This window comes from Cygnus olor, chromosome 4, assembly GCF_009769625.2.
Source record: "Cygnus olor isolate bCygOlo1 chromosome 4, bCygOlo1.pri.v2, whole genome shotgun sequence".
In the NCBI taxonomy this organism is placed as follows: Eukaryota; Metazoa; Chordata; class Aves; order Anseriformes; family Anatidae; genus Cygnus; species Cygnus olor.
In genome coordinates this window covers 8020755-8039456 of record NC_049172.1, presented here as the reverse complement: position 1 = coordinate 8039456, position 18702 = coordinate 8020755, and the positions used below count along the sequence as shown (strand labels likewise).

Sequence of the window (18702 nt, the reverse complement as noted above, 5' to 3'; positions counted from 1 at the left end):
AAAAAAAGCCTGCAGGGCAGGCTTTGTCCTGGTCGGACTGAAAACCTCTCAGAAATGGTCTGACTGGTTTTTGTCCCTCCAGAAGATGAATCTTTCAAATTTGTAACAATGACTAATGTTTTTTTTTTAAGGAATTTGTAAGAGCTACAGGTGGGTACAATTATGACCATAGCATCATCACATGTACTAGTCAGAGCTGGTTTCCCTAAAATATTTTAACTTCTCCACACTGTGCCAATGCCTATCAAGGGCCATAAAAGCAGTACTGCACACCACTCTCTTCAGTGCCTTCCAAATACAGGAGAATATAGATCTCTCCAGATTCCACAGACCATGATTTTAATGATTATCATAAGATTATTAGTTAATAAGACTAATTATTATCGTATTATACTCTTGCAATTTTTTCTGTGATATTAGTACACATTACGCTTAGCTTGTACTTGATCTTAATTTTAACAGTTAAAACAAAAAAAAAAAAAAAAAAAAAAATGATTCTACTCTGTTAAGACCAGACAAAGGAAAATAAAAAATGAACAAGAATCCTTCTTCTTCTCTTGGACTACCTGAAAAATCCTAAGATTAATTATTTGGTAGCTGTGATTTAATAGAAAGAAGTTTAGAATTTTTCACATTTGTTGTAGAAACCCAACTGTGTACTTGAAGCACCGAAGAGGGAGTGAGGGGAAAAAAAAAAAAAAAAAAAAAGGCAACCACAGAGGAATTGAGGAATTGAAAGGATAGCAACCATTCAAAACACAGAATCCAGTGAACCACCACGGAATGAGAAACACCTTAGAATCTTTTAATGATGTAAGAAGTTGCACTTCCTTATAAAACTTAATTGGAAAGAGCTGCATCTGCTGAGGCAACAGCCAGCACCATGGGTTCCAGCTCTCAACCTACACGTTAAATTCAAAGCTTTGCTTATAATATTCTTTGTATGCAGTCTTGTTCCTGTGTACAACTGTGACTTTCAGATACCTCCCCCCACAAACTTAAAACTGCGGGGAGAAGGCACAGAGACACCACATGCCCATTCACCAAAGAAAATCAAACCTTGATTTACCATGAGAAGGGCTGTAAGGTCACTTAGCTGCTGAGCGCTTTGTTGTATGTCTTGCTCTGTGACAACTCTCTAGGATAATGGGTAAAGACCAGTCCACCCTAAATATCGCCTTAAATTGGGAAGTACATACGCAGTTCTGTAACTGGGGAATGGTGAGATTGTTGTTGGCTATTGAATACTGTAATTTCTAGGGATAGTTTGGCTGCCTCTGTCATGCACATATGAAAACATCTCAAGACTGTTGTCTTCTTTTACTACCACCAACATATACCGCCAATGCTCACACATCCTCTTTATCACTTTAGCCACAAGACAAATGTGCAATCAAATGGGCAATTGCATATGTAAAGTTTGGGGGTTTTGACCTGTTCCTTTGGAACATAGCTCCTGCACTGTTCCAATTTGAATTTTCAAATGAAGTCCCCATGGCAAAGGGAAAATCTTACTGATAAGAAATATACCAACAGTTTGTTTTGAGTATTGCTACTCTGCATACTTGTCTGGAAATAAAAAAGGAAAAATATAGCTGAGATATTTAAATTTTACAATTAGTTATTATTTGCACATGACAGTTCATTTCTCCAATATTTTATATAATGATACCAACTGTTATTAAAATAAATGTGGAGATCATACCAGTTCTTTAAAACTCAGTACAGATTTTAGGACAAAAATGTTTTCTCTTTCATCATCACAACACTAGATCCTATCATTAACACCAACATAAGCTGCTCTCCTAGGAAACTTGTGCGTTGTTACCTTTTTGGTTGGCTTCGTTATACTAGTGTCAGGTATGCTCAGCACTTCAAAGAAACATGTTCCAGATAAGAGAAGCAGGACAAACACAAAATGAGTTATTCTAAACCACTGCCTGATTAGAACATTTTTCACCCTACAGAAAACCAATAGACTATGATGACTGTGCTATGCTGGGTGTTATCTATCTATCTTTCAAACAGAGCACTGATTTTGTGGATTTTTTTTTTCTAGAGACAAAAGAAAAACGTTTTTCATCAATGCTCCACTTTCAAAAAGGTTTCAAAACATGTTTCCATGACTGCAGAGATTTGTCCCCATTTTGAGTATCCTGGTTAAAGGCAAGGGGTTCTTGAATCATTCTGCACTATGAATTTTGCAGAGCTATGATTGCTGAGAATGGCTTTGTGATAGGAAGAGCTCTCATAGCTAAGCACTGACTTTATTAGGTTGTGATAAAAAGGAGTTATCAATGACCACAGTGAACTTAAGACACTTTATTGCTGAACACTGCAATGATATATTGCAGAATGCTTTTTAATTGGTAATTAGCTTTTGATGTTTTGGTAAGACCAGCAATTTACATCTCTTCAGCACCCACATAAAACCAGTTTTACATCTTCACTCAACATTATTACTCAGAATTAACAAACATATTTTCTATTTTCAAAATTTCTTATTTATTAAAGGTTTCATGTTTCACTTTGCTCTATCCCACTGATCAAATATCAATATAAAAGACAGTAAGCAATCATTTATGTATTACATGTAAGCACTTACCATCTATCTTGTGGGTGTGTCTCATTCCAGAAGACTCTGTGCTCTTTTCATGGTTAGATGGTTAGTTTGTTTTTTTTTTTTTCCTCTTGCTTTCAGATGTTATCCTAATGCCTCCAGCACCTCTGAGGAATGTTACCAGTGACTATAAAGATGGAGAAAACTTGTTAAGTTACATTATCTAGGTCATCCTCTCAGTGTATTTCATGAAAAATATTCTCAATTACTTTTTCCAGTTGTTATCCATTTAAAAGAAAAGTACAGTAGAGGGTCTGAATTATTGGATAGTGGTTTTGGTCTAAATATTTGCTATGTTTACTTCCATGTTCTTACAATATGGGAGGAAAAAAAATAGCTTTCAGAGGTACAGCTTTTAGTATTTTCTGCATAAGATATTCAAAGAAAATTCTTCACACATGACATCTGGGGCTTGCTTTAATGCCAAAAGGCAACATGAGAAAGGATGGCTTGATTCAGGGCCAGTGATACTTTAACGACATTATATTGTACAAAACTTCAGATTTAGAGATAAATGTCATATAGGTTTGGCAGTCTGAGAATTTTCTTATTCCATTGATACCATTTTGAATTGTTTCCAGGACAAAAATTTGTGAGATAACAAATCCTGAAAAGAGGTTGCATGGATTTCCAAATTGCTATGGTTTATTTTGTTTGTTTGCTGGGTTTTTAATTATTTAAATTTCAATATTTGAGCAGCCACTATATCTGGAGGATTGTACAAATGAAAAGCCATCTGAAGCCTCATTCCATTTTTATATGGTACACAATGACATATTTTAAACTTAGTATTTTATAAAACACAAGGAAAACTACACTGGCAGTAAAGCTGGAAAAAATAGCAGGCCATTACTTGCCATGTGACAATACTAAGGGCTGTTCATGTCATTACCCACCATCACAATCCGTCATCTTCTACTATTTCTACTTCCTACTCTCTTTAAGAAATACAAAGAAATAAACAATAACTAATGACTCCACTATTCTTCCCTTTGTCTGGGCTTATTCTGCTTGCCCAGCTTAGGAGGATCGCACCCTCAATTCTCTTCTGGAGATACCATTCCCTTCCCCTTGATTATATTTGTTATCTGGGATTAATCCATTTTTAATGGCAAGGACCACCATCCACCATGATAATTAGCTTCTGCTTCCTACAACAGGGCTCCCTTGGTTGGCTGGGGGCTCTCCTTGGGAAAGTGGGGAAGCACAACACATGGTTCTCTTGATTCACTGAAGTAATGGTGGATCCCATCATTTTGTAGAGTAAAATCTACTCATTAATATTTTTATCAGCATAGTTCCAATGTAAGGTGGGCAGGTCAGTGGCTGAACAAATCTCAGAAAAGAACCTGATATGAAGTTGGTACCTCAGCCTGCTCTCCAAGATGTGACTCCCCTCCAGGGAATCTGTGAGTGCTGGGGATCACCCAGGAATGATACTGGTTTTCCCATCTTTTGTATATTTTCAAGGTAAACAGGCAGTTTTGCCTCTTTTCAGTTCTGTTGGCTCTTACAAGTCACAACATTTCTGGGTTAATTAGAAAAGAATTAGGGAACATGCTAAAACTTGTATTTGCTTATGCTGTGAAAATAGAGGAGTACTATACCAGTAATAAGAACGGACATCTAATAAAAACAAAAAAGCATAGAGCACAGTAAAACTCTTGCAAGAGCAGTTTTCCTTTATCAGGAGGCTATAAGAACAGTTATTGTGAGCAGCTGGGGAATATAACCATGAAAGGAATTTCTCCTTTGGAAGGAGTTTTCAGCTTTTCTCTGTCAGTTATGTACTAATGCTGGATAAATCCTATATGAAGTAGAAAAAGAAAAATATGTTTCATCAAATGTAACTTTTCTTAACCCGAATTAAGGAAGTGTTTTCAAATCCTCTCTAGCTCATTATGAAGAAAATTCTTTGGGGTCAAATTTCATCCAAGAGATTTATCTAGCTACTGTAGGTAATTAATGAACCATATCAAAATCTACGTGTATTATGCTTGGCATACACTTGCAATTACTAGCCAGCCTAAAATTAGCAGAATGTATACGGTGGCCCCCAAGGCAAAGAGGTTAACTTGAGTGGTATGTTCTGCAGTGTGCAGTTCTCAAAACTACCAGGGCCAAAGGAACTTTGATACGATTATTCAGAGAAGAGATTTAAAATGCAGTCTTTGGTGTAGCTTTAAAGATTAAAGCTAATCAATCACTATGGATTTATTCACAATGTACTTTAATATTCAGAATGTTAAACTCATATTTGCCTTTTCCTATTCACATCCCATTTATAGCCTTTCACAAAACTCAGGTGCTCACTGTATTTCCTTGTGACTCTTCAGCATGTGATCAGAATTTTGTACTTTCATGACGGGACGGGACGGGACGGGACGGGACGGGACGGGAAGGGAAGGGAAGGGAAGGGAAGGGAAGGGAAGGGAAAATGGAGTTGAAACTTCCTTCTCACAGAATTCTAATAGGGCAGAAGTAAGATATATTTCAGTCTACTGCAGTTTAAGAGACCTAATGGTACGCTGCATGACAGCTTCTATTAGGAAAAAAGTTCATTACCTGGGGAGCAAGTGTTAAAGTCAACATTTTCTAACAGGAACCTCAGACAAAAATTAATTATCTCTGCAGTACTGGTTGTTGTGGTTGGAGGTAAATAATGAGGTTTCAGTGGTTAAGCCAGTTTTCTAAACATTCTTTAATGTTATTTTAGCCTGTTTAAATTAAATGCTTCTTGAATTTCAGCTTTTGTCTGCTTTTCTAATAAATTCAGAACATAGACTTCATAATCATAATTGTTTCCACAGTAACAGAACACAACACCAAGAGTTCATTGCCCTGTTTCTGAGAGGAAAAAAAAAAAAAAAAAAAAAAAGGCCTTTGGAGAAGCCTGCCATCTATATTTCATTTGTATGGAACTTTTCAGTTCCTCCGACATACATGCACAGAAAAAAAATATATATATATTACTTGATTTAGCTAAGTGAGAAGGATTCTGTTCTGAAATTAATTTTAAAATGTATTTAAACTAGTATCATTCCTTCTGAGTGCAGATATAAATGCACAGGTGGAAAGTCATGAGTACATTACTAGTTTCTCCACCATGCAGAATAAAGGCACTCGCTGCTAAGTCAGACAAAAAAAAATCAGTAAATTTCTACTTGGGAGAATATGCTAGAAAATACAATAATCTATTTTTAAAATGTTTAAGGCTTTAGCAATCTAGTAATACCCGCCATCATATATCTCCTAAATAGACACAGAGGGGATCATGACAAATTGCCTCATTTTTGCAAAAGTACTCTTCATCTGAGAGACAGTAGGATTCTGTAAACCAACATTAAATGTTCTCTTGAAGACAGCGTCCTTAAGCAATGGGCTTAGCTGTGGATGTACAAACATAAAAGTACCATGTTATGAACGTAGCAGCTCGATCAGAAGTTGGCATAAACAATACAAAAATCTACAATAATCTTGATTTTGTAGTTCCTTGGGAAACTTCCAGGCAGATAGGAACACCTAGAAATTAGAATGTGTAATAGGGAAGAATGACAATTTTTTTAAAAAAAGGAAAATTAGAGGGGGGGGGGAAGAAAAGGAAAAGTAGCATTTCATGAAATAGTACTTTCAAATGAAAAAATAACATTGCATTTATGGTTCATATTTTGTTAAATTTTTTAATTCCTCATATTTACTTATTGCTATGATTATTCACATAAGAAAAAAAAATAGAGAGCATGTGAAAATCAACAACTTTAAAGTGAACATGCTATTTAGGTTAGAATATAAAGTTAAAGCATTCTGGAAACTGCCAATACTTCAGACTGACAGCCAAGACCTTTCCGTAGCAGATAATTGGGTGAACATTCATTCACTTAACCAAAAATGTGACTCACAAACCCTGTATCCCACCTTCTAGATAGGTGCTGTTCTCATGGCAACTTTCCCCATGAGAAGAGAAAGCAAAATATAGCCGGCAATATCCTGCATAGACAAATGAAAAGCAGTGCAGGATTTCCATGTCAAAAGACAACCTGTTGCTTTTGCAGTATCCTTAAAGCCTCATGTGGTCCTACAATATCCAGATGCACCTGTGTACTGAGGTGAGATCTGAGAGCACGCCAGCATGCTGCCTTGCTGTCACCATATAGCTTGTCAGCTCTTCCCCTACTGTGGGTATGCCTCTGTATGTACGTACAGTACAACTTTTACAGTTGTGAAGGGGAGGTAACAGTAGAGAGCTCCCACAGAACAAGCTTTAGGAGAACACTCAAAATGGTAAATGTTTTTGAAGAAAACAGGAGAAAACCTGACAAAACTGGAGAGAAGGTTACTGTATATTTGTCAGAAAATTGGTTAAAAAAAAAAATAGAAAAAGCCCTGATTTAGTCATTGCAGGACTGTATAGGAGCACAAAGGACCTGAGGACCTGGAAAATATGGAGTGGCAAAGTACTGCAGGATTAGGCCCTAGGCATCCTCCCTGTCTCCCTAATGAATTTCCTTAAAGGCTACACGCTGTGAGTGTACATTTGTATTTTTCTCTCATGTTGAACTATTCAAAATAATAACAGATCTATCCCAGATCTGTCCCAGATCTTTGGTTTGACTATTTATGGTTAAAAAGAATTTCTAGTCAATAACAGTGGCTGAAAAAGTTCTGGATTAAGGCAGTGTGATTTAACACATAACACTAGGAATATTTTGAAGGAACTTTAAAAGTCAGGTCGCCACAGAGGACGTAATTCCTAAACAAGACGTCTTATGGGGAGGAAGTTCTATGGTGCACAGCATATCCTAACCCACAGTTGGGATCTCAAGATGTCATCTCAGCTTGACTGGCTCATAAAGTTGGACGCATGCAGACAAATGTTAAACAATGCGTTCCACGCTTTTTAGCCCTAATGTCTAATCTGTGGTGGTTTGCATAGGAGTTTTTGCACTGGCAGGAATACGGTAGTTTTATGGCAATGCAATGTATTTTTGGAAGTTTTCTTGCCCTTTTATACATCTGCAACCTCCTCCCTTCATTGGGAGGAGACATGATGAAGTTTGAAGTTACAAATCTCTTATGCAGAATATGAGCCCCACAAAGTAAAGGTAGTTGTTCATCTTGGAGGGGGTACGTTTGAATCCAAAACTCATCTTTAGGACAGAAGCAAGACATTAAGCTCTTTATGTTAATAGGAACATGAGTTTTTCTGCCTGGAACACGATTCAACAGAGCAGTCAACCATTTCTTTAGCTTTGAAGATGCTGAAATGAACCCTGGGTTAAAAAGAACCATTTCCTGGCCTGTCTCTAAAAATAGCTACTTAGGGTTAAAATCTGAGTTTCCTTTCTGTTACGTGAAGATCCAAAGAGACTCATCCTCCCTTCTCAGTTGAGTTCGGTGCTGCCTAGTCTTAAGATTTTCAGTACTCAGTAGTGTACCTCAGACTCTCATATGTTGAGAGGGATTGCACTCCCCTTAAATAATATGGGGATCCCATTTTTCTGTCTCAAGGGTGAATGGTGTAAGGCACTTATAAATCGTTGCAGATTGTGGTTGTTGTCAATTACCATGTAAATTAAGGCCATGCAAGTACCTCCTACTGTTTCATCTTCCCTTTCATTTGTAGTCTGGTTACTACTAAATATTACATATTTGGTGACGTCCTAAAAAAACATTACTTTTTAATTTTAACAACTTTCTTTTTTCTAAGTCTGCCAGTAGCAGACACGGTAGAAAGATATGCTTTTCTCTTTCATTCTTGTGAAGTTAGAGGCAGCGCCAATTTAAACTGCGACTGAGGCTCTGCAATGGTGCAAGTCTATCTTACTACTTCAAATTCAGTGATGCAACCTGTGTTTACATTAATTAACTTTCAAGGATTCAACCAATTTAAAGCTTTTGGACAACTACAATTGTTTGAAAACATTCCTACAGGTTTATTTTCTTCATTTACATTTGTTTGCTATCTCCATCTCATTCAAAGCAGACAGGACTGGTTTGCTTCTCTCTTCTCTGGAAATTTGCACCAGGAACCATTGTTAGAATCAGAACCCTGATCTAAGAGTATGATGAAAAATTTTGCACTCCAAGTTGGAAATTGGAGAGGAAAATGTTCATGCATACATGAGAATTGTACTCAAACAGCTGATTACACCTTTTCTTACACCTTAACAGATGCTTACACCTTTTAAGGGAAAACTTTAAACCTGAGAAGCAACAGGTAGTTTCTACATTTCCCTTGGGGATAGTGTACTCTTCTGTATTTTGCTTCTATACAAACAGTTCAAAATTTTAAAGTCATTTTGTCAGTCATACAACCAAGCAACCTTGCATGGCATTACATGTTCCCCCCCAGATAGATCAAGCCCTGAATGCAAGACCAGACAAGTAAATAACGCCAATATGTAAAACTAAATTGTAAGTACATTACTTTTTGGCTTTTTTTTTTTTTGGCACTTTGTGGGGCTTAACTGTACTTCAGTGAGAAGAATGTCTTCTGGTGTGAACTGAAATTATACCTCTATGCCACAATGTCTTTTTTTTTTTTTTTTTTTTGGGGGGGTGGGGGGGTGCATAATTCCTTGTGGACACCTGAAGGAATTGCAAAATAATAAAATTTAGGTGAAGGAAAAGTTCCTCCTCTTACTTTTTGTTGTTGTTTTTGTTTTCTTTTCCATACAGTCTTAAAATGAAGGTCACCTTTTCTGGCCTTTGGCAGATTGTAAGCATGCCAGAACACTTCACACTATGTAGATCATATTTGTCTGAAATGATGATATCATACCTATAGTCTGCTGCAGGCTCAAAAGGAGCCTAAGCATCAGGTACTGTTTTATGCCTTTGCTTTGGTTACTACATCCTTGTAAGTCTTCAAAAGGGAAATGAAATTATCCTATACAGAAGAAACACCATACAGAAGAAACTTCAGTTGTTAGGGCCTGAATTTTCACTGAAACCAAAGGAAGGTATCTTACTGACTTGAAGAAAGAGGCTTTAATCTATCCTGGTTTGTTTACTAATGAAGGAGCGTGAAAGAGATGCATGTCCTTGTATCTGAAGAGGAGGTGAAGGAACAGCTAGTGCAAGGAACACAAAAATCAGTTGCACCAGACTAATATGTGGTTGTATCTGAGCTTGGTGACTGTAACCATCTTCAAACTTCCAGGTCTAGAGGAACACTTTGGCTGCCAGGGAAACAAACTGTACCAGTGTCAGTTGCACCCATAACCAAGATGAAAAAAATGGTTTAGAGGGTCAGATCGTTTAGAATGCAGAGAAACTCCTGTTAAGACTAGGTATGGAGAAGATGAGGCTGGGCCATCAGAGTAACAGAAGGATGAAGATGTCACAAAAACAACAGTAACTACCCAAAACCTATACCAGCGTGAGCTACAAGATGTGCGAAAAGATTTGAAGAAGTTGGCATAAACAATAGAAGCCATACACACAATACTAAACCATTACATACAGGGACTTCTTATTTGCTTTAAAATGGAAGTACTTCCGCTATTAAAAAGAAACAATGAACCTTCAGAGCATGCTAGGAACAAAGCCTCACCCCTGTGAAAATTGGGTGCTTGGCCCCATTACAAGGGTTATCAATCAGAAAAAGTGCCAGTTATGGTGTTTCTTGTGATATGAACGCCTTCCCAGTAGTACCTCGACTAAGCTCAGCAACTCATTTTACATAGACCACTGACCAGCCATTAGACGGTATTGAATTTTAGTCACTATCAACCTGAGACAAATATGAACCAGCGACCTGCAGGTGAAAAGATGGGGATTACATTACCAGTCCTCTGATCTATCCCATCTTTTGAACATCTAGCTCCATTCTTACATTTTACAGAGGATCAGCTACTACAGACACACAAAACCAAACAGCATTCAATGGTAAATCACCATGCATTTGTGTCAGGTTGTGTTCCTTAGCCACCATCACTGATTTTATTAAATGCAATAATTATCTGAAGAAATTAAACCCAGTTGCACAATAATGCATTGAAAGAATTTGTTATTTACTGTTATATAAAAATTATTTTGCAGGCAAAATGCTTGTGATAAAGTGAATTCGTAATAAAGCAGAATGTTTGCATTAAATGAAAAAAAAAAAGAATATATCTTTCAAATCTCCACAGATAAGAGAGGAAAAAGAACTCAGGAATATGAGGAAAAGATAAAGTTTCTCAGATGCCTGTTAAAAACTTTATTTTTTTTTCTGGACAGATGACAACAGCATTTTCCTAGTATTTCTCAGATACATAAACATACAGCAATCTCTGAGTTCTTTGAATTTATTTAAGGTATCTTCCTTAATAATCCTTCCTTTAAAGACAACTCCCTGCTTTAACTATCACCATTTTGCCATTTTCAAGCCTTGTTGCTAGCAAGCAGCTTTACTGCTTTTATTTCTTTACTTTCAAGTGTCTGCCTGTAATCACAATTTCATCTTTATGCACTTTCATTTTTATTACAAAATACAACAAAAAACACGGCTGTTCTTCTACCCATTACTGACAGCAAAGTAATACCGCTGATAGTACTGACAACTGCCCTTGACACTCCCTGCTCTCTTTCTCTGTAGCCCCTGACGAGATACTGATGATCCTCCAAAATTTTATACTGTCCCTTTGACAAAAGACTGGGTGGAGATTTTGATTATCTCATTGAATTGAAAGAAACACAGAAAAAACAGGAAAAAGACGATATTGCAAATAATACAGCCACCGAATTAGCAAATTTTTAATGCAAAAATATAATTTAGGGTACCATACAAACTTATTACATATTTACATCTTTTTTTCTGCAGATTAATAGAAATAAATATTGTTTGTAATTCCACACAGCTCTGTTATCCCTGTTAGCAGATATTGTTTGCCTCCATCACTCAACATGCATTTTTACTATAAAACACTATACCTATGGACTTTGCAAACATTACTAGTCTCACAATATAATTTATTTTAATATGTCTCTGAGCTGTGTGTAAATTTTTCCATGTTTGTAAGTTTCACATCCTGTAATCAACTACTTAACTAAGATCTTCATTAACTACTGAGATTATTTCCTGACTGTGTACTATAACAGGATTATAGACATTAAAATAATACGAAGTTGATGATGTATTTATCATGTATGAAAGTAATAAGGACTCAGTTTTGCAGAATGTTACTTCTAAGTGTATTATTTATTCCCACAAGTGCTTCAACAAACAAGGTATATAAGAATTATATGTGCCAATACACATGTACATTAGGAGTTCTCAGGCTTGCAAAATTGACTTATAATGTGTATAAGCGTTTCAAGTATCTACCTCTGCTCCTCAGGTATTATACATATTTTTCATCACAAAGGCATCATATATTGGATTGAATTATAATGGACTAAACAGAAAATATAGCTTCAAAATTAGACTTCAAGGAAAGAGGAAAAGGAGAACAACTAGAGTTAAAATAGATTAAATAGATGTTCTGAGTTGTCATCTTCTTTATAAATACTAGAGGAATTGTTTGAATGGAAAAAGGATTGGTAGGAGTGAGCTTGAGGAGGTATAGCAGGACATTCAGGAGACCATGGGGGCAGAGTAGTACTTGATAATATGGCAGTTCAATGGCCAGGTAAAAGAAGTGGATTAAAAAAAAAAAAAGGAAACATACATGAAGTAAATCAAACGGCGCTATCACATTATACATGCAAGATATTCAGAGGGTGAGGAAAAAAGTGTTACATTCTTTTATACTTTTAGACTCTTTACCTCTTTTTTTAACTCTTAAACCACTTTACACTGTTTTGGCAGAAGAAAGCACTTTGCAAACTTTTCATAACATTACATACGGATTTTAAACTAAGATAGAGATAGACATCTTTCCAGTTTATTTTCAATTTATCATGTTTGGGAGAAAGCTAAAATAACATTGCAAATCACAAGTCAGAAATACGGTCTGCAGAATGTATTTGTGAAGAATGATTAACATCTGCAGGCCTTCTTTCTGTCAGTGAATCACCAGGCTGTGACTAATTGTTATTTGTAATTGTCCTATTAATAGTTTATGAAAACACATTTCTGCATCAATGTCATTTGCAAATGTTTCTTTATACTGATGACTTCAGACATTTGGTGTTCATTATTCAATGATTGCGCTCCTAACGCACATTTATAGGCCACTGTCTGTTCCCTATATAGACAATGAAGTAAGGGAGAGAGAAGAAAAAAAAAAAAGCATTGTCACCAGGTCACGAGGTGCACCTCATCCTGAAGAAGCATCGGAAATCATAATACAGCTAGGGGATGACACTGTGTATTTCTGAGGACGTTTATTATGCCATTAAAAAGGTAGGCAGGAAGAGGCACAAAGCGAGATCGGAAAGTAGAATGAAAAATAATCATAGTTAACGAAAGAACAATAAAAAGGAAGGAAAGTAAGCAAGCAGAAAAGAAAAATCTTAAAGCAGCAAAAGTCTGCATGGACAGTTACTTGTTCTCAGGAAGGAGCCTGGAAAGCTGTATGAAAAACCACGAGGCTTAGAATAAAAGAAGAATAAAGGAGGGAAAGTAAGTGGTTATATCCAAAAAGATGGCACTTTGATGGCCATGAAGGAATGGTCATCCAAATGAAGGAAAACAAAACCAGAAAAACTAATAGGGATAATAGAAAGAGAAAGGGGAGAAGAAAGGAGAAAAGGAAAAAAAAAAAAAAGTGATATCTTCTTGGGAAAGATCTCCAGACAAAAAACCAGTCATGTCATCATTTGGGAGTATTAATTGAACAAGAGGAAATCAGAATGGTACTGTAAGATACTGTATAGACATTGAACCAAATGACTGGGTTTTGTTCAGTGGGAAGGCTGTAAGTTTTAAACTGCTCTATCAGCAACTTTTTACACCATCATTATTGGTCACAGTGCTAAATATGGGGTGGGCTGTGTTAGTCCATGCTGATCACTCATCAACTGCAATTGTGTTTAATATGAGATTTTTTGGTTGATTTGCATTGGAACCACGTAGAAAGCATAGGGTTTGTGAATATGAAATAATTAGAAATGGCAACACTTCTGTGGAGAACCATGGCTTAGCACATTTCACTTAAAACTTCAGAGGCAAAACGTAGCACAATGGAAGTTCATGGAGGTATTATTTTGAATATTCTCTAGAACTTTAAATGAAAATACAGGTTAACTGGTATTTATGTGCAAATCAAATTCCTGTTTATTCAAACTGCATTTCTTATGCATTGAGCATATCTTGAAACAGATCTCAGTTACTTCTTGATATTACTTTATCTTTACTTCTTATACTATATTGCCAGTATTACAGTTACTGTGTACACACAGAAACACATATTTATTGCTTCTGAGACTTACATGTATCACTGCAGCCTTTGAAATATGTTCTTTATTAACTCTCCTTGTAGCTGCATAGCCTGGAAATAAACATTTAGTCTTATACTAAATTCGAAGTTCTATTTATAGGTGGATTTGGTTTAACAAAATTTTAGTCTCTTCATAGACTTTAACAATTTTTCTCTGACTTAAGTAGACTAATTCTTTTTATGACACTAAAGAGCTAAACTCTGCTTTTGGTTAGATTATCAAGTGTTTTGGGATATTTAGAGATAATTTTATAAGTCTTCTCCTGTGTGCTACTTGGTATACAGTAGAGTTTATTAGCATTGGACATGAACATAAAAATGCATCCTATTTACAGAAAGATAAATGTGACTTCTGTAGCATGCTGTCACTGCTCAAGTCAAAGATTTCGGATTTTATGATTGGGCTAAATAGAAAATAATAAGTGGAGGACCCATTTTAATGTGATTATCTACTTATATTCAGCATACGCAAATAAATAAATGAATAATAGGTCACTAATACTGTAAAGAGGCTAGTAAACAAAAACATCATTCGATGCTTTATTTTACATCTGTCATTGTAGCAAGCAATAAAATGAGAATGGGATGGCTGAGAATAATTTAAAAATTAGCCAATATAATCCAAAATCATACTGCATCTTGCAATCAGTGATCTCCAGGTAGCTGGGCAAGTATCCCTACATTTATTTTGCAGATGGCACAAGTGAGGTAACTATTAGTAAGGCAGAACTATTCTGCTCTGTTGCTGCCTGCATGAAATGAGTTTAGAAGAAAAAATAATGACAGCAAATTGTATTTACACTGAGTATAATTGAGAAACCTGGGACAAACTCTAAGGAAAGTAGGAAAAGTTTAAATGGACAAGCAGTCATACTTGTTGTCTCTGAATGAAGCTTTACATGAAGTGTATTGGATGAAACATTCAGAGTGGATGATGTCCACTTGGGATGATATCCACAATTTGGGGACTTAGTCCTAAACATTAATCTATTGCAAGTCCAACGTGAGAAACAATGAAAAACAATTTAGAGATGAAAACTACTAATACAGCACCAAGAGCACTTTATTCAAGTGTTTTAATATTAATTATTGCCAGTATTTTAATGAATCTTTTAACTCTTAAGAGACAATACGGAAGGAAGTCTTTTGTCTGACCTGGACTGACCTGAACCAGCATAAGCTGAGTACATTAATGTTTAGAACTGTCAGTGAACTTTTACTCTACAGTAAGGCCCTTCTTTGGACCTCCAAGTTTACATTCTACATTCTTTTTAGAGTGATTCTAATGAAGAAACAGCCACTGACAACTAAGAAATATGCAGCCCCTAACCTCTCTGAATTTAAGCCCTAGGGTCTGCAATCTTTGCAGATACAAGTATATATATATTTATGTTTTGGTATTTGACATTTAAATTGTGTTAAACATTTTCCTTAGTGGAATTTTTAACAAATCACACAAAGGCTGCATTACATTAATATTTATTATCTTTGCAGTTGCCTTTTCTGTTAGAAGCAGTCTGAATCTGACCTTCAGGTACAGGTGAGTGCATTCCTCATTAGCCTCTCTTTATACAGATGGAAAGTTAAATTTAGGCCAATGTGTTTTCAAACCCAGCTAAGGTAATTTTTTTCCTAACTGCTTTCCACTTCTGCTCAATAAATGGACACCTATAAATACCACTGGATTATTTTAGACAATACACTTTATCTTGTAAATGGACACATCGCTTCAGGAAAATTTCTTCCCTATGCACTAATCCTTTTGAATTTTCACATAGCATGTCATTTAAACAAGACAAAAATACCTATTCAATATTGACCACTCATTGCAATTTTACTGCAAATTTGTGTTTTTGTAACTAAGTGAGGAAATAAACGATGTTTATATCACAACTGTTGTTTCTTTATTTGCAGATTCACTCTCGCTTCACTGACCACATAGTGCTGCACTGCTGGAAGCCATGAGGGTATTGAAATGGGCTTCTCAGTTATAACTTTCTGAAATTATGTGTAGACAAGCTTGTCTTTTAATATCATAGAAGACAGGAAGGATCAGAAGGATAATTATAAAAGTTCAAGGTACAAATAATCAGCAGGACTCTGCAAAAACAACATATTCAAAGAACAAGAACAAAAAAATAACCTTATTCTCCCCTTCAAGGTACAAGCTTAGCACATTCTCCTGAGAAGACTATCAAGAAGCTTCAGAATTCAAAAGAAGAAACTGAAAAGCGTTAATTAAATAAACCGATACTCTGCTCTCCTGAAACAATACTATTATGTCCTGAAAGGGTGTAAACTGAAATTCACTCATAAGTCTCCCAAATTTCACAGGAAAGTATCTTGGAAAGCTGTTTCCCACCCTCATTCACATCTTGCCTTTCCTCCTGTATAAACAAGAGAATAAACTGCTTCTCAACCCATTTCAGCCATCCATTTCTCTCACAGTAAGTGAGAAACCTGTCTTTTTCAATTAATGATACATCATATTATTATTTGGGAGACCTGCTGTGTAGGCACCAGCTTTGCTCCTCTGCACATGTGCTGGAAGCTCACATGAGCTCCCATCTGCCATTTTGCTAGAGGGCTTATCCTATAGAGCACGCCACAGGCAGATGCATTTCCCAACATGGACAAATTCCAAGTGCAAAACAGCTACCCAAAACCACCTGAAAACCCAGCATCTCAGAGGAACAGTTAGAATGGAAGAATGACTTTGGAAATAGCAACATAATCCTAACATGTATGTAGGTTGGAAGGGGATCACTATCTCCTAATAGCAGCATTACCTAGAGCAAAACTCTGCCAGTTTTACTTTCAAAAAAAAACAACACTTCTGAGATACTGAGTATCTTTCCAGCACACACCTTACAGTTTTGGAAGTCATGGACTTCTAGTTCCTAACCAAGAAGTCAGACAGAAACATATGTGTTATAAATTTGTACAGAGACTTTGACGGCTCTCTTCAGAACAAAAATCGCCACTGGGGCCAGTTCCCAAAAGACTGGGCCTTGCACTTTCAAAGATCTAACCCTATAGGAAGACCCAGAACTGTAGCTAGCTAGCTAGGGATCCCTGGTAAGACTGCTGGATTTTTCACAGCTAGTAAACCTTCACACAACAACAATCATGAATAGCATTTCACCTTATGTTAAGTTAGCAAGTTAGCTAAAAGTCTCCATTAGACAGAACTTTGAACCTTCGGTAATGTGACATATCTACAGATGAAGACACTAGTTCTTTAGGACCCTTCAAATACCACACCTTGTAATATATTTTTAGTTTTTAAATTCAAACAGAGCCTAGGTTCTGCATATCAGAAAGACTACCTAAATCTACATGAGGCACACTATGACCAAAAGCATAGTTCTTAAAGCTCAGAGTGACATTTTCACCAAAGCAAAAGTCATCCAGAAAAAAAAAAAAAAAAAAAAAAAAAAAAAGAGAGAGAGAGAGTTTATCTGGTTTATCTTATTTGCAAGCTGAAAAAGCTTATCTTATTTGCAAGCTGAATATGAGTCAGCAGTGTGCCCTGGCAGCCAGGAGGGACAACCGTACCCTTGGGTGCATCAAGCACGGCATCGCTAGTCGGCCGAGGGAAGTGATTGTCCCACTCTGCTCTGCACTGGTGCGGCCTCACCTCGAGTGCAGTTCTGGGCACCTCAGTACAAAAAGGACATGAAACTGTTGGAGAGTGTCCAGAGGAGGGCTACAAAGATGGTGAAGGGCCTAGAGGGGAAGATGTATGAGGAGCGGCTGAGGTCACTTGACCTGTTCAGCCTGGAAAAGAGGAGGCTGAGGGGAGACCTCATCATGGCCTACAGCTTCCTCACAAGAGGGAGTGGAGGGGCAGGCGCTGATCTGTTCTCTTTAGTGACAAGCAATAGGACCCACGGGAATGGAGTCAAACTGCGGCAGGGGAGGTTCAGGCTGGATATCAGGAAGAGGTTCTTCACCGAGAGGGCTGTCGTGCACTGGAACAGGCTCCCCAAGAATGTATTCACGGCACCAAGCCTGTCAGAGTTCAAGAAGCGTTTGGACTGTGCTCTTAGTCATATGGTCTGAATTTTTGGGTAGATCTGTGTCGTGCCAGGAGTTGGTCTCGATGATCCTTATGGGTCCCTTCCAACTCGAGATATTCTATGATTCTATGGTCCAAAACCAAAACTTTGAAAAAAATTTGCACAGGAATGAAAAAGCATTATAAAGCTCACAAGTTTCTGATTCAAAAGCTGTCTGGTTATGCGTCTTGAATTTGTTTTCTCTAATACACACATGCAGAACTGTAATGTAAAAAAATCACACTATTTAATTCACTAGAGAAATAATAAGAGTGGTGCATGCAGTATTATACTTCTAATTTAATGCCCTACAAGAAGCTCTCTGATACAATGGTAATACAGGATGTTTCTAAAATTGTTTCATCTGGCATTCCAGCTGTGCCACATTTTCACAAAAAATACTGAGAGCCTTTATTTCCCCCATCCAGAACAACCTTAATGATATTCAGGTTGCACATCTATAAAATGACTAAATGCTACTTCTCTTCTAAAATACACTGGATTACAAAACAGTCTTTGACATCACTGCATATCATGAAAAGTTTTAGACAATACCATATCATCACTTAAAGAATAGCAGGACCCTCTACAGCAAGTACCATGAAAGAATAACACTACAGGAATGAAGATGTTTTTGCCTCATTGACAAAAGAAA

The 18702-nt window shown here is 36.7% G+C and overlaps 1 long non-coding RNA gene across 1 annotated transcript in view; it reads right to left on the bottom strand.

Moving 5' to 3' along the window:
- The window catches only part of LOC121070012, a 170048-nt gene that overhangs the window by 10063 nt on the left and 141283 nt on the right, over window positions 1-18702 (bottom strand). Inside the window, exon 3 of the long non-coding RNA XR_005819826.1 lies at window positions 2606-2747. This is a non-coding gene — a long non-coding RNA (uncharacterized LOC121070012). The remainder of the gene's footprint in view (window positions 1-2605; window positions 2748-18702) is intronic.